Source organism: Pecten maximus, chromosome 12 (assembly GCF_902652985.1).
Source record: "Pecten maximus chromosome 12, xPecMax1.1, whole genome shotgun sequence".
Taxonomy (NCBI): Eukaryota; Metazoa; Mollusca; class Bivalvia; order Pectinida; family Pectinidae; genus Pecten; species Pecten maximus.
In genome coordinates, this window is record NC_047026.1 from 35,798,532 (window position 1) to 35,816,579 (window position 18,048).

An 18,048-nucleotide genomic window follows, 5' to 3' on the forward strand; every position below is an offset into this window, starting at 1 on the left:
GTTAGATTTGTTTTATGTTCGCTGTTATATACCAAGCAGTTCCCTAGTCATTATCCAATTTCTCATTTAGAAGACATTAATTTTAATGGATCTGAAGTAGTAACCGTAACGGGTGTCGTCGGTGACATAGATAACTTTAACACATGTTTTATCCATCTAAACAGTTAAATAGTTGTTTTATTGATTTTTTGGTCTCAACTTCATCAATTTTATGTTTAAAATCATGGTCCTGTTTATACGCTGGTAATTTTTTTCAAATCCTAAATACCACACTTACTAATTTAAAAAAATAGTTAGTGAAGCAGCCAAGCAAAGCTTTTCATAGTTCGGAATTTATGATGAATCATATCCAATAGTTTGTGGTAGTGTAACCTAACCCTTTATTTTGACTTCGAAAGTGAATTGTAAACACCAGGAAACATTATCTCTATCAGATAGACATATAACAGGATGATTGTTTATTAAAAACAAAACTTACATACATGAAAAAGGTATTATTTACCTTGAGATATACACGATATGACATACGCACAATTACCATGTACATGTACATGTAAATGCAAATTATTTTTCATATTTAATTGCATGTAACCTTCACTGTAGTGATGATGTTAGAGGTTTTTTTTTTATTAAGCAATCAATAGAATACCAAAATACAAATGAATGTTTTTACAATATGAAATATTTCAAATTTTCAGTTTGAAAAGATATAAATGAAAACTATTTCAAAAGGCACTCATGTGATATAAGATAATTGAATATGGATGTTATATGGGTTTATATAAGTAAAATACGTATGCCCCCCCAAAATTAAAACCTTCAAAATTAAAAAAAATGTAGGAAATCGGGTAACAGCAACAGTATAAAAATCAATTGATAAAATACAATTTAAACTTTAAACCAGGACGTATTTGTGTCTGATCTCTGCTACATATTTTAAAAAAGACAAGTAGACAACAGTTAATTCCTTTCGGGTGTCTTCTCACGTATACATCACAAAGTATCCATTACGTTATAATATATGACCTTGGATTTATAAAATTCATTACAATATTTTCATCATATATACGATAACTAAAATATCAAAACCCCTTTTCTTCATATATCAGTATATGAAATAATTGGTCAAAATCCTGTATATGAAATCTGAATTTATTGATAATATATTACACTGCTGGCCTGTTTCCATGGCAATTCGAGTAAATGTCAGTGGTAGCAGAAAAAACACAATTAATAGCAAAACATCTGGGTGAAGCAGTGTAAGTTACCTCCCTTCGGCCGTCTAGCTTGGCTCCATCAAGTAATGTATACACATCAAATACCATCATTATTTATGACAACGGAAAGAAGATTTACCATTCCTGTTCAATCAATATTGATTTAATTGAACGAGTTTGGTTAATTTTACATGAAATAAGAAAACGGGGTAAATAAATTCAATGTAAAATGAACAAGAGTGTCTGATAAAGTCAAAGGACCCGGATCTTGTTAAAGGTCATTGGATACGGTAAAATGATTCAGCTGTAACAATTAAAGGGACGCTTGCTCATTTTATCACATACGAGCATTTTTCACTTATTTTGTTTGTACTGCTTATGAACGGTCCTTGTCGATATATTGACACAACATTTTGTTTTCCGTATATTTGTAATAATTGATATGAAAAAAAATAGAATAAAAAAAAAAAATGGTCAGTTAACAATTAATGATCCTTACAAATATTTTGCTGTGCATTGTTTCCTACATGAGCAGGGGCAAACCCGTTTCTGGCTGTAGGAAAGGAAATCAAACAAACTAAACTGATGCAGAAATATGTAAAATGGGTGACAGCGTCTCGCATTAAACGAGGACAGCGAATAGATGAAAAAGTAGGGAATCAATGAAATGTATGATAAATGGAACACGTTTAGGGACGAAAACAATGAAGATGACATTAGTTGAAGCATATTGTACATGAACTCCCTTCAGGGACACCTTTGTGTGGGATTAGTTGAAGCACATTACACATCAGGGATACTTTTGTGTGAACTATAACCTATGATCAGATTGATTGGCATCATGATCATTAATAATGGTACATTTTTTTCGCAACGTATTCAGTTAAGTTCAAATCTCGAGAGAGTTTAATAAGTAAAATGAAACTTGAATCTTAACAGAGAGAGAAGATTTCTGCTTCTCCATTACGTGGATTTATTTACACTTGTATTTTAATTTGTTTCCGTCAGAGGGCGCAGCGTTTCGCGCGGTTTGGATAATCTCTATTTGGCGCGGCCTTTACTAAACTTTTAACTAATTACATCGGATATTGGCTACACGTGACGTCAACTTTATTAAACACTGACCAGCCCCGTCTGAATGCACGTTAGTCTCGATTCTAGCTGAATTGAAAAAAACGTTGGATCGGCTAAATTGGGTATAAAACAACGCGCGAGCATCACACACCAGAAATCCATCACTAGAATTAAACATAGATATATTAACCTTTAATGATAATCCATTGTGTACCGTGCATTTGTTCAATGGTATTGAATACACTGTTATTTTAAACAACCAAATTGTTTCAATTTACCAATCAAAATCCATGTTAAATGACTGCAGCATCATCGTTCGTCGTCCGTGATTCCTAGCATTATTACAAACTCTCCATTGTACTATAGGGTGGTTAACTGTGAAGGTCTAAGCTAATGTACATGTATTAATATGTATTATATTTAGCAATATGTGACCTTCGAGTTTTTTTGTTTTTTTTGTTTTGTTTTATGTATATTAAGGTCAATTCTACTCATGATTCCTATACTTACAGGGAGGAGATTCCACATATAGCTTCCAAAAGCTACATTATCATACTGTGATAAGATGAGAGTGAGAAATCTGTCAATAATATCATGTAAAAATCGATCAATATCCTGTCAAATATACTCGTTTACCGTTAAAACGGCTATATATGCCATTCTCTTATAACGTTTAATCTGCTTGTCTGTTTTCACACAAATTTAATACTTGATAGCGGTTTTTAGAATATAGGTTCTCATTTCCCAAAGTAGTAAACATTTATGAAACAGACCTAAATAGGAAATGACAAAGCAAGCTGAATACAGATGTTTCGGATTCAGTTTAATCTCCAGATTATGAAACTCAAACGGGGACAAAAGGTAAAAATAATGTCATCAAACTTAATCAACCTAAAAGTACTCCTTTCATTATCTAGAAACCGCATAAACAATTCGAACGGCATCATAACCAGTACAAATGGCAGTATAACCAGTACAAATGACAGTATAACTAGTACAAATGACAGTATAACTAGTACAAATGGCAGTATAACCAGTACAAATGACAGTATAACCAGCACAAACTACAGTATAACCGGAACAAATGACAATATAACCAGCACAAACTACAGTATAACTAGTACAAGTGATAGTTTAAAGAGTATAAATGATAGTATAACCAGCACAAACTACAGTATAACCGAAACAAATGACAATGTAACCGGAACAAATGACAATACAACCAGCACAAATGACAATATAACAAGCACAAACTACAGTATAACTAGTACAAATGATAGTTTAAAGAGTACAAATGATAGTATAACCAGCACAAACTACAGTATAACAAGCACAAACTACAGTATAACTAGTACAAATGATAGTTTAAAGAGTACAAATGATAGTATAACCAGCACAAACTACAGTATAACTAGTACATATGACAGTATAACCGACAAATACAGTATACACATCAGTAACAAAAAGTATAACAGTACAAATGACAGTATAAACAGTACAATGCAGTATAAACTCAGTTACAAATGACAGTATAACAGTACAATACAGTATAACAGTACAAATGACAGTATAATTACAAATGAAGTATAACTGTAAATGACAGTATAACCAGTACAAATACAGTATACTAGTACAAATGACATATAATATACATAATGACAGTATAACCAGTACAAATGACAGTATAACTAGACAAATGACAGTATAACAGTACAATGACAGTATAACTAGTACAAATGACAGTATAGATAGTACAAATGACATATAACAGTACAAATGACAGTATAACTAGTACAATGACAGTATAACTAGTACAAATGCAGTATAACCAGTACAATGAAGTATAACAGTACAATACAGTATAACTAGTACAAATGACAGTATAACTAGTACAATGACATATAACTAGTACAATGACAGTATAACCAGTACAATGACAATATAACTAGTACATATGACAGTATAACCAGTACAAATGACAGTATAACTAGTACAAATGACAGTATAACCAGTACAAATGACAGTATAACTAGTACAAATGACAGTATAACCAGTACAAATGACAGTATAACTAGTACTAATAACAGTATAACTAGTACACATGACAGTATAACCAGCACAAACTACAGTATAACCGGAACAAAAGACAGTATAACTAGTACAAATGACAGTATAACTAGTACAAATGGCAGTATAACGAGTACAAATGACAGTATAACTAGTACAAATAACAGTATAACTAGTACAAATGACAGTATAACTAGTACAAATGAGAGTATAACTAGTACATATGACAGTATAACCAGTACAAATGACAGTATAACTAGTACTAATGACAGTATAACTAGTACACATGACAGTATAACCAGTACAAATGACAGTATAACTAGTACTAATGGCAGTATAACTAGTACAATGACAGTATAACTAGTAATACAATGACATGAAAACTAGTACAAATGACAGTATAACTAGTACAAATGACAGTATAACCAGTACAAATGACAGTATAACCAGCACAAACTACAGTATAACCAGCACCAATTACAGTATAACTAGTACAAATGACAGTATAACTAGTACAAATGATAGTATAACTAGTACAAATGACAGTATAACCAGTACAAACTACAGTATAACCAGTACAAATGACAGTATAACACAGTATAAGACATGAGTATAACTAGTACAAGTAACATATAACTAGTACAAATACAGTATAACCAGTACAAATGACAGTATAAACTAGTACAAATGACAGTATAACTAGTACAAATGACAGTATAACTAGTACAATGACAGTATAACAGTACAATGACATATAACTAGTACAAATGACAGTATAACAGTACAATGACAGTATAACTAGTACAAAGACAGTTAACAGTACAAACAGTATACTAGTACAATGACAGTATAACAGTACAAATGACAGTATAAGACAAATTACAGTATATAACTAGTACAAATGACAGTATAACCAGTACAAATGACAGTATAACTAGTACATACTGACAGTATAACAGTACAAATGACAGTATAACTAGTACAAATGACAGTATAACTAGACAAATGACTAGTATAACCAGTACAAATGACAGTATAACCAGTACAAATGACCAGTATAACTAGTACACATGACAGTATAACTAGTACAACGACAGTATAACCAGTACAAATGACAGTATAACCAGTACAAATGACAGTATAACTAGTACAAATGACAGTATAACCAGTACAAATGACAGTATAACTAGTACAAATGACAGTATAACCAGTACAAATGACAGTATAACTAGTACAAATGACAGTATAACTAGTACAAATGACAGTATAACCAGTACAAATGACAGTATAACCAGTACAAATGACAGTATAACTAGTACATATGACAGTATAACTAGTACAAATAACAGTATAACTAGTACAAATGACAGTATAACCAGTACAATGACAGTATAACCAGTACATAATGACAGTATAACCTAGTACAATATGACAGTATAACCAGTACAAATGACAGTATAACCAGTACAAATGACAGTATAACTAGTACAAATGACAGTATAACTAGTACAATGACAGTTATAACTAGTACAAATGACAGTATAACCAGTACAAATGACAGTATAACTAGTACAAATGACAGTATAACCAGTACAAACTACAGTATAACCAGTACAAATGACAGTATAACTAGTACAAATGACAGTATAACCAGCACAAACTACAGTATAACCAGTACAAATGACAGTATAACTAGTACAAATGACAGTATAACTAGTACAACTGACAGTATAACTAGTACAATGACAGTATAACTGGTACAAATGATAGTTTAAAGAGTACAAATGACAGTATAACTAGTACAAATGACAATATAACTAGTACATATGACAGTATAACCAGTACAAATGACAGTATAACTAGTACAAATGACAGTATAACTAGTACAAATGACAGTATAACTAGTACTAATGACAGTATAACTAGTACACATGACAGTATAACCAGTACAAATGACAGTATAACTAGTACAAATGACAGTATAACTAGTACAAATGACAGTATAACTAGTACAAATGACAGTATAACCAGTACAAATGACAGTATAACTAGTACAAATGACAGTATAACTAGTACAAATGACAGTATAACCTAGTACAAAATGACAGTATAACTCAGTACAAAATGACAGTATAAACTAGTACAAATGACAGTAGAAACCGAGTACAAATGACAGTATAACTAGTATACAATGACAGTATAACTAGTACAAATGACAGTATAACTAGTACAAATGACAGTATAACTAGTACAAATGACAGTATAACCGTACAAACGACAGTATAACTAGTACAAATGATCAGTATAACAGTACAAATGACAGTATAACTAGTACAAATGACAGTATAACTAGTACAAATTGACAGTATAACCTAGTACAATATGACTAGTATAACTCAGTACAAATGACAGTATAGCCTAGTACAATATGACAGTATAACTAGTACAAATGATCAGTATAACTAGTACAAATGACAAGTATAACCAGTACAACTGACAGTATAACTAGTAACTACATGACAGTATAACTAGTACAAATGGACAGTATAACTAGTACAAATGCAGTATAACTAGTACAAATGACAGTATAACTAGTACACATGACAATATACTAGTACAATAGACAGTATAACCAGTACAAATGACGAGTATAACTAGTACATATGGACAGTATAACCAGTACAAATGACAGTATAACCAGTCCAAAATGACAGGTATAACTAGTACAAATGACAGTATAAACTAGTACAAATGACAGTATAACCTAGTACAAATGACAGTATAACTAGTACATATGACAGTATAACTAGTACAAATGACAGTATAACTAGTACAAATGACAGTATAAACTAGTACACATGACAGTATACACAGTACAAATGACAGTATAACTAGTACCATATGACAGTATAACTAGTACAAATGACAGTATAACAGTACACATGGACAGTATAACAGTACAAATGGACAGTATAACTAGTACAATGGACAGTATAACTAGTACATATGACACGTATAACTAGTACAAATGACAGTTATAACCAGTAATATGCAAGTATAACACAGTACAAATGACAGTATAACTAGTACAAATGACAGTATAACCAGTACAAATGACAGTATAACTAGTACAAATGACAGTATAACTAGTACAAATGGCAGTATAACTAGTACAAATGACAGTATAACTAGTACAATGACATTATAACTCAGTACAAATGACAGTATAACTCAGTACAAATGACAGATATATAACTAGTACAATGACAATATAACCTAGTACAAATGACAGTATAACTAGTACAAATGACAGTAACCAGTACAATATGGAACAGCTATACACCAGTACAAATGACAGTATAACAGTACAAATGACAGTATAACTAGTACAAATGACAGTATAACTAGTACAAATGACAGTATAACTAGTACAAATGACAGTATAACTAGTACAAATGACAGTATAACTAGTACATATGGCAGTAACACCAGTACAAATGACAGTATAACCAGCACAAACTACAGTTTAACCAGCACAAACTACAGTATAACTAGTACAAATGACAGTATAACTAGTACATATGGCAGTAACACCAGTACAAATGACAGTATAACTAGTACAAATGACAGTATAACTAGTACAAATGACAGTATAACCAGTACATATGGCAGTAACACCAGTACAAATGACAGTATAACTAGTACAAATGACAGTATAACTAGTACAAATGACAGTATAACCAGTACAAATGACAGTATAACTAGTACAAATGGCAGTATAACTAGTACAACTGACAGTATAACTAGTACATATGACAGTATAACTAGTACAAATGACAGTATAACCAGTAAAAGTGACAGTATAACTAGTACATATGACAGTATAACTAGTACAAATGACAGTATAACTAGTACAAATGACAGTATAACCAGTACAAATGACAGTATAACTAGTACATATGACAGTATAACTAGTACAAATGACAGTATAACCAGTAAAAATGACAGTATAACTAGTACAAATGACAGTATAACTAGTACAAATGACAGTATAACCAGTACAAATGACAGTATAACTAGTACATATGACAGTATAACTAGTACATATGACAGTATAACCAGTACAAATGACAGTATAACCAGTACAAATGACAGTATAACTAGTACATATGACAGTATAACCAGTACAAATGACAGTATAACTAGTACAAATGACAGTATAACCAGTACAAATGACAGTATAACTAGTACATATGACAGTATAACCAGTACAAATGACAGTATAACTAGTACAAATGACAGTATAACTAGTACAAATGACAGTATAACTAGTACATATGACAGTATAACTAGTACAAATGACAGTATAACTAGTACAAATGACAGTATAACCAGTACAAATGACAGTATAACTAGTACAAATGACAGTATAACTAGTACAAATGACAGTATAACCAGTACAAATGACAGTATAACCAGTACAAATGACAGTATAACTAGAACAAATGGCAGTATAACCAGTAAAAATGACAGTATAACTAGTACATATGACAGTATAACCAGTACAAATGACAGTATAACCAGTACAAATGACAGTATAACTAGTACATATGACAGTATAACCAGTACATATGACAGTATAACCAGTACAATGACAGTATAACCAGTACAAATGACAGTATATATACAAGACAGTATACAGTACAATGGTATAACTAGTACAATGACAGTATAACAGTACATACAGTATACCAGTACAAATGACAATATAACTAGTACATATGACAGTATAACCAGTACAAATGGCAGTATAACTAGTACATATGACAGTATAACCAGTACAAATGACAGTATAACCAGTAAAAATGACAGTATAACTAGTACATATGACAGTATAACCAGTACAAATGACAGTATAACCAGTACAAATGACAATATAACTAGTACATATGACAGTATAACTAGTACAAATGACAGTATAACTAGTACAAATGACAGTATAACTAGTACATATGACAGTATAACTAGTACAAATGACAGTATAACTAGTACAAATGACAGTATAACTAGTACATATGACAGTATAACTAGTACAGATGGCAGTATAACCAGTACAAGTGTTGAGTTTTAGGTAGTAAATATTGTAACGCAATCAGGAAAGTGACTATACTACCAACTTTTGTGTTTGGCATAACAAGAAAAATGCTTTGAGTAATTGACATAATGGACGTCATATCCCTCCCCTCCCCCCGCAAAAAATATTTAAGAAATCCACCACCACCACTTTTCTAATTGCCTTGTGTGACCCTGGTCCTTCTGTTGTTTTTTTTTAAAGTTTCTGATTGTTTCTCCTAGTTGTGTGTGCCAAGTACTTTCATTTTTTGTTGAGTTGATCAATGTTCTTAACTACTTCCTATCCTCTACTAGGTAATTTCGATTTCTTCTGTTTCCCAGTGTAGGTAGTCCTAGTAGTATGACTTTGTACGATAGTTTTTTTTTAGAGAATACGCTTGTTTGGTAGCTATACATTGCACATTTCGATAGAAATACACTGTATCTGGTCTTAGAACACTGGACCAGACTTTGGAGGCCTATTCTACATTGGGCCCGATAAGGCTCATGTAAATTGTGAGAAAAATAATTGTATCCGTATACGTGAAGGTCCTGAAGATTAATTCTATTATGCGATTTGCTTTGTTAACAGGCAGTTTCACACTGCGGTTGAATTTTAATTTGCTGTCAATTGTTACACCAAAATCTCGCTCTTTCGTTACTTTCTCAAGCTGTTCACCTGAGTGTGGAGAAGTGATATGTAGAACCTGGTCCAGGTTACCAATATTAAGATGTTTATATTTTTAGTATTTTCCAGTCTTATGTCAATTGGCAATGTTGTTGATACTAGAAGTTTGTAGTTTTTCAGTCTCTGCTTTCGTAAAGTTTTGTTTTAGATTGACTGACGTCATTAGCAAAGAGTTTAACTACACTGTGTTGGAATATTTACTCAAAAAAATTAACAGGACTAATAACACTTCCCCGTGGCCACTCATTACATCCACCAGATCAGATGAATCCTCGTTGGCATAGTTTTTAATGGGAATCTGGGATCCACTGCAGAATATTAGCTGTTAGTGTTTTCAGTAAGCGTTAATGAGGTCCTTGTCGAATGCTTTACTGTAGTATATGTAGATAAAGTCTATGTAGATATAGTATATGTAGATAGAGTATATGTAGATATAGTCTATGTAGATATAGTCTATGTAGATATAGTATATGTAGATAGTCTATGTAGATAGTCTATGTAGATATAGTCTATGTAGATAGAGTCTATGTAGATATAGTCTATGTAGATATAGTCTATGTAGATATAGTCTATGTAGATATAGTCTATGTAGATATAGTCTATGTAGATATAGTCTATGTAGATATAGTCTATGTAGATATAGTCTATGTAGATATAGTCTATGTAGATATAGTCTATGTAGATAGAGTCTATGTAGATATAGTCTATGTAGATATAGTCTATGTAGATATAGTCTATGTAGATAGTCTATGTAGATATAGTCTATGTAGATATAGTCTATGTAGATATAGTCTATGTAGATATAGTCTATGTAGATATAGTCTATGTAGATATAGTCTATGTAGATATAGTCTATGTAGATAGTCTATGTAGATATAGTCTATGTAGATATAGTCTATGTAGATATAGTCTATGTAGATATAGTCTATGTAGATATAGTCTATGTAGATATAGTCTATGTAGATATAGTCTATGTAGATATAGTCTATGTAGATATAGTCTATGTAGATATAGTATATGTAGATAGAGTCTATGTAGATATAGTCTATGTAGATATAGTATATGTAGATAGAGTCTATGTAGATATAGTCTATGTAGATATAGTCTATGTAGATAAGTCTATGTAGATATAGTCTATGTAGTATATCTATGTAGATTAGTCCTATGTAGATAGAGTCTATGTAGATATAGTCCTATGTAGATATAGTCTATGTAGATATAGTCTATGTAGATAGTCTATGTAGATATTAGTCTATGTAGATAGAGTCTATGTAGATTAGTCTATGTAGATAGTCTATGTAGATATAGTCTATGTAGATATAGTCTATGTAGATATAGTCTATGTAGATATAGTATATGTAGATATAGTCTATGTAGATATAGTCTATGTAGATATAGTCTATGTAGTTATAGTCTATGTAGATAGTCTATGTAGATACAGTCTATGTAGATATAGTCTATGTAGATATAGTATATGTAGATAGTCTATGTAGTTATAGTCTATGTAGATATAGTCTATGTAGATATAGTCTATGTAGATATAGTCTATGTAGATAGTCTATGTAGATATAGTATATGTAGATATAGTCTATGTAGATATAGTTTATGTAGATATAGTATATGTAGATATAGTCTATGTAGATATAGTCTATGTAGATATAGTCTATGTAGATATAGTATATGTAGATATAGTCTATGTAGATATAGTCTATGTAGATATAGTCTATGTAGATATAGTATATGTAGATATAGTCTATGTAGATATAGTCTATGTAGATATAGTATATGTAGATATAGTCTATGTAGATATAGTCTATGTAGATACAGTCTATGTAGATATAGTCTATGTAGATATAGTCTATGTAGATATAGTCTATGTAGATATAGTCTATGTAGATATAGTCTATGTAGATATAGTCTATGTAGATATAGTCTATGTAGATAGAGTCTATGTAGATATAGTATATGTAGATATAGTATATGTAGATAGAGTCTATGTAGATATAGTCTATGTAGATATAGTCTATGTAGATAGGGTCTATGTAGATATAGTCTATGTAGATAGTCTATGTATATATAGTCTATGTAGATAGAGTCTATGTAGATATAGTCTATGTAGATAGAGTCTATGTAGATAGAGTCTATGTAGATATAGTTTATGTAGATATAGTCTATGTAGATAGAGTCTATGTAGATATAGTCTATGTAGATATAGTCTATGTAGATATAGTCTATGTAGATATAGTCTATGTAGATAGAGTCTATGTAGATATAGTCTATGTAGATATAGTCTATGTAGATAGAGTATATGTAGATATAGTCTATGTAGATATCGTCTATGTAGATATAGTCTATGTAGATATAGTCTATGTAGATAGAGTCTATGTAGATATAGTCTATGTAGATAGAGTCTATGTAGATATAGTCTATGTAGATATAGTCTATGTAGATATAGTCTATGCTTCCTCTATGATCTATTGCTTCATCCCAGTGTCCATTGTTTCCAATTAGTTTGTTGTACAGGATTTACCGTTCTTGGGCGATTTCTTACAATTGAGAGTTCACTTATAACTAGTGTGGGAGGTAACAGTGCCCGCTGCCCACTTTCAAATTTTGCGCTAAATTGAACGTGCAACTATTCTGATGTAAATGTTAATGTTGTACTGGGTGCAGACGACGAAAATCGCTGACGCAGACAGGTTTTCTGATGATGAACAATTCAGTCGAATATTGTCTATTTGTCTATATCGGATTTATTTTGAGTAATTCTAATATACAGTTTCTACTAACGTGGGTGTCATTTGAAAACAGAACTGTTACCGGTTATTACTACATCTGAATAAACGATATCAATATTTGGGTTACAGGTATAGAGGGTGTCGCCGTTTACTAGTGTTTTACATACAAACAAGTACAAACATAATATACAGCATACAGACAGAATTATGAACACAAATGTACTTTTATTATTTGTATAAGAACAGTTTTGTTAAAATGTTGATAATGTAATAACATACGTTTTACTTTTATTCGCTCGAGAAAATGCATTTGATCACATATTGAGAAATGATGCGGTTTTTCTTACCATGCCCTGATGCCACGATGTATAGAAACGACACTTGGAATTGATTTGAGAAGGTAAAAATACCTATTTTTGACTTTTAGTGCAGCGATTGTGACCGAATTGAGAGAGCAAAGAATCGAATGTTGACAAGTCAATACAATGTCCAGCAGTAAACCTGATAAGTGAGAACCCTATAATCCTATTGTTTGGTAAGTAAAATTAGACTCGTGACGAGAGTTAATCCGCTGCTACATGCTGCTGTTTGAACTATGATTGAATACAATAAGTTGTTAAAACAGAGCCTATATTTATCGGCGTTATATTTGTCAACACCTAAGTATAGGACATGTGCGATATAAGGGCATGACCTTCTCTAGATCTTTCATTGGTCGGGGCGCATCACTTTATTAGTTATCGAACAAACCCTGATCACACAATTAGATGGTAGATACTTCCACGGTAGAAACTCCTAGAGTAGACAATGTTGCTGAATTGTATACCGAGAAGGATACTAGAAATATAATTGGTAACCTGAAATATTATATTGTTGACGACGCAAAACGTACCCTGGAAGATGCAAGTAAAAACTGAACAAGTAAGATTAAAGACGGAACATAGAATAGGTCACTTCAATAGGTCTTAATAAGATGTTGAGTATAACATTACCATCAGGTCTTAATCAGATGTCGAGTATAACATTACCATCAGGTCTTAATCAGATGTCGAGTATTACATTACCATCAGGTATTAATCAGTTGTCGAGAATCCTAACTAAAAGAAGGTTATATATATTGGAAGAACATCATAAAAAATGTTTAAAAATGAATATTTCTTACTCGAACAACTCGCACACCATCTGGTCTACCGTTGCTGAAATAATATCCTACCGGGTAGCATTGCTATATGGCACCACTTGTGATGTATATGTTATGTGCGTAAATATAACTAACAATAGTGATTGCTAACATTTGTTGGTTTGATGACTATCAGAGCCTGTTAAAGATTAATATTCATTTAATGTTTAAGGATTAGATTTTAAAATATAACTGTTCTGTTATAGTCGTTTGAATAGTTTAGTGTAACGTCACCAATGAATGGACATTATAATTACACGTGTGGGGATTTTACTATAGATCCAATGTGTATATTTATATAATATGTACTGTGTATTATGACGTGACACGTTAACAAACATATTTAAATGTAAATAAGTTCGTTTAAGGCGCATTGTTAACTTAATCGAATGATATGATTTTGCCGTCTAGGGTTAAAAACTGACCAATCCTAACCGACGTTACATGACCGATTTTACACCACGTGACGATGATTGTTTAAAGTTCCATGAATCTATTTATAGCTGGTTTGGATATAAATTCGTTATTTGTTTGTTATCTGAGTCACTAAAAGGGACCTATTTTCCATCCATCCATCAACGCCCCGATGTATACGAGCACCTGTTTGCATGTTGTGCCTGTTATGCCCCTGACATCTTTCCTAGACAGTTATGTATTTACATCACAATTGATTCTAACAAACGGAATGTCCATCAACAAGTACTACAGCCCAGTTCCAACATGTCATATAAACACAACGGACAGTCAGTATAAGAATCTATTTTACCAGTGATCATTATTATTTTTGTCATTTAAATAATTTGAAAACAAACAAACAAGCAATTCGTTTGTACAGAAGCTTACTTTAATTTCTGTTGATTTCGGGTTCTCACTTTGAAAACATGTGACATTGACTGACATGGCGCTCGTCGTCGATCAAGCAGAAGACGCCTGCTCTTCCGGGACTGCAAGCGTTTCCGGGTATTTTGTTTTCATATGTTTTTAGTATATACTAAGGAATGCATTCGTCATTCGTTATTTCTGCTCACATCTCGTTTATGAAGATGGCGTAAAATCACCGTCAGTATTAGCTGTTGGTGTGTTCAAATTGTTTTATTTTGTTTTTAACTCAGGGCGGCTCTTCCTCAGAGTTTACAAGAATTTTCCACTGTTCTAAAGTCACGTACATGTAGGTAACATGATCATTTAAACAAGTGAAGTTGTTGTTATTTTTCAGAAGATGCCGCGTTATAATTGGACACTTTAGTAGGTTTCTGTTGATCTGTAGTATCGCAAGCAAATTGTCAGGCGATCTTTCTTGGATATATAGGTTATAATATAATTGATTGCTAACATTATTTAATGGAATGAGGTCTAATGGTTATGTTGGTCTGTAGATGTACAGGAGAAACGCGATAGTCATGTGTCTATTGACTTAAATGGTTATGTTGGTCTGTAGATGTACAGTAGAAACACGACGGTCAGGTGGCTTTTGACTTTAATATTTCTTGGACAATTCTGTAGATCATTCTCCCTTTACATTCCAATCAGAGAAACATAAGGGTAGTCTGATGTTTGCCGTAAGTAAAATACACATCATGGTGATCCCTTTTAAGAATGGTATTTTGTCGCAATCAAACATATATTTAAGAAGAATTGTGACAAATGATGCATTACCTGATCACATTAACATAGAATAACTGTATTTTCTTGGATAAATTCTATGTTGGATGTTTAAGCTCCAATGGTGGTAGAGGTTCAGCATATCCATACGTTTGTGATTTTATTATCTAGAAGTACAAAGTAAGTTCCCATTGCAGGGTATATTGTTGTATGTTTCCTTACTATATCGTTATTATATTGTTTCCTAGGCATTTGCAGTCGACCTCCAGATCGCATTGGTTGATTTGAGGTTTGACGTGTTGATGACTTGTGGTGCCGTTGTCGTCATCCTGGTTTTCCTTATAAGGACATGGGATAACCTGAATTCGACATTTTGTTATCTGTTTCAGAGAAGGACGCACGTTTCGTGTTTGCCATTTGCATAATCCTTACCTAAAACGTATTTTTCGTTTCGGGCCTCCCGTATTTTCCAGGCGAGAGATTAATTCCTTTCGGCACTGGTCTGGGGACTGTCACAGGGCTTTTGTTATGACACGTACTGACGTCAGTTGTCACAACAGGTCTGCTACTACGTAACAGAAGGTACACATTCTGCTCCATGTAATTAACACGTGTTGTTTTAAACGTTCCCATTACTTTTCGCTGACATGGACATTTTTAAAGTTTTCAATTTTATAGCGGTGTCTTTGTCACAAAAAACATTATGCATATCTATATATGTGTATATAATATATATAAAAACAAAGTGATCAATGTACATTTAAGTTTACTTGATTTTAACATTATGGATCCATATTAAACTCATTAACTTGTGATCTGCAAATTCCTAATAATACCATTTCCTAATCCAGATATATGAGTTAATACCCATAGCAATGTTTTCTTTCGCCAGTCTACAATTGTGTTTAAAAGGATTATATCTTTTCTGGGTCTTTGGCAATAAGGAAAGTAAAAAAAAAACACCATATATTGCAAATATCCAACATTTCTATTTTTACTCTATTCTGCTTGTGTTAATCAGGTAGTGTAAATTTTATTTTGTTTAAATAGATAACATCACTAGCGAGGAATATAAAATATGCTCAATGTTCTGTATGAAAACTGCTTCGCATTTGAATAGCAAAATATGTTATATTATTATATTCTAAATTCTATTCATTTGCATCTGAACTGAGATCGGCGATTTCAATGTGGCAATCAAACATACTACATTGTATTGTGGAAAGTCAATACCAAATGTCGTATTACTATTGGTGATGGCGCGATATCTAAGTGGCACCACACATAATGATACAAGTTTTTATCAAGTCGAAAATTTCTAATATTTTATCGGTAAAATTGTTATAAGAACAAATTAACGAACCACAAAAGTCTGTTTTTACAATGCTGTTGGTATGTTTACAATGAAAGGGAATAATTAGTATCCCTAGTATATTAGTGTACAATGCAAGGTCAAAGGTGGGATATTGATTCTATTTCTATATTAGTAACACCTTTAGTTGATACAGATAAACTATTGTAGTATAAATATGATTGTATCCGAGTACAGGTAACGATCTGGAATCTATTTGTGTAGAGGAAGGTAGGACATACAGCCAGCTTGTACACCTCTCATTAGCGCATATACATGTAGATTAATTACGTCGGATGTAAACACGTATTTATTTGTGGAAGACCCGGTCATATTTATACCAAAACGTTCATGTATTAAAAACTTGTGTAATTGTTGATATTTATATATAATTAGTATGTGTCTCGGCTGAGGCAAAGTAAACACGTAGATAATGACTTCGTTGCTGTTAATGAGTTTATCGTTTTCTATGCTCACTTCCGTGCTAAGAAGTAGATAATGGCTCAGTTGCCAATAAAGAGGTTACCGTATTCTCTTCAGTGTTAAATATATATATATCATTGTCTAAAAGAGGTCGGAGATCATCTTGGTTTAACCATGTAACTTTCGTCCATGACACTTGACGTTGTTTGGCTGTTTCCTGCAAGGACACAGATTTCATGAGGACACTATGATATTGTTAAAGGTATCACAATGACATGACATACCTGGACACTTTAGCATGATTCCAAGGTACCACAATGACATGACATACCTGGACACTTTAGCATGATTCCAAGGACATGTATGATATTGGCGGTAGACAAAACCTTACTCTCTCTGTGCATAAAGAGGAGACACGAAAATCAGTAATATAACGAGGAAACTTGGGATTATAGAAATATCATGGTGGCGCTCGAAAGTCAGTGATGTAAAGAGGAGGCTGGGGTTAGAAAGATCAAAAGGGGCTCAAAATCAGTGATATAAAGAGGAGGCTGGGGTTAGAAAGATCAAAAGGGGCTCAAAATCAGTGATATAAA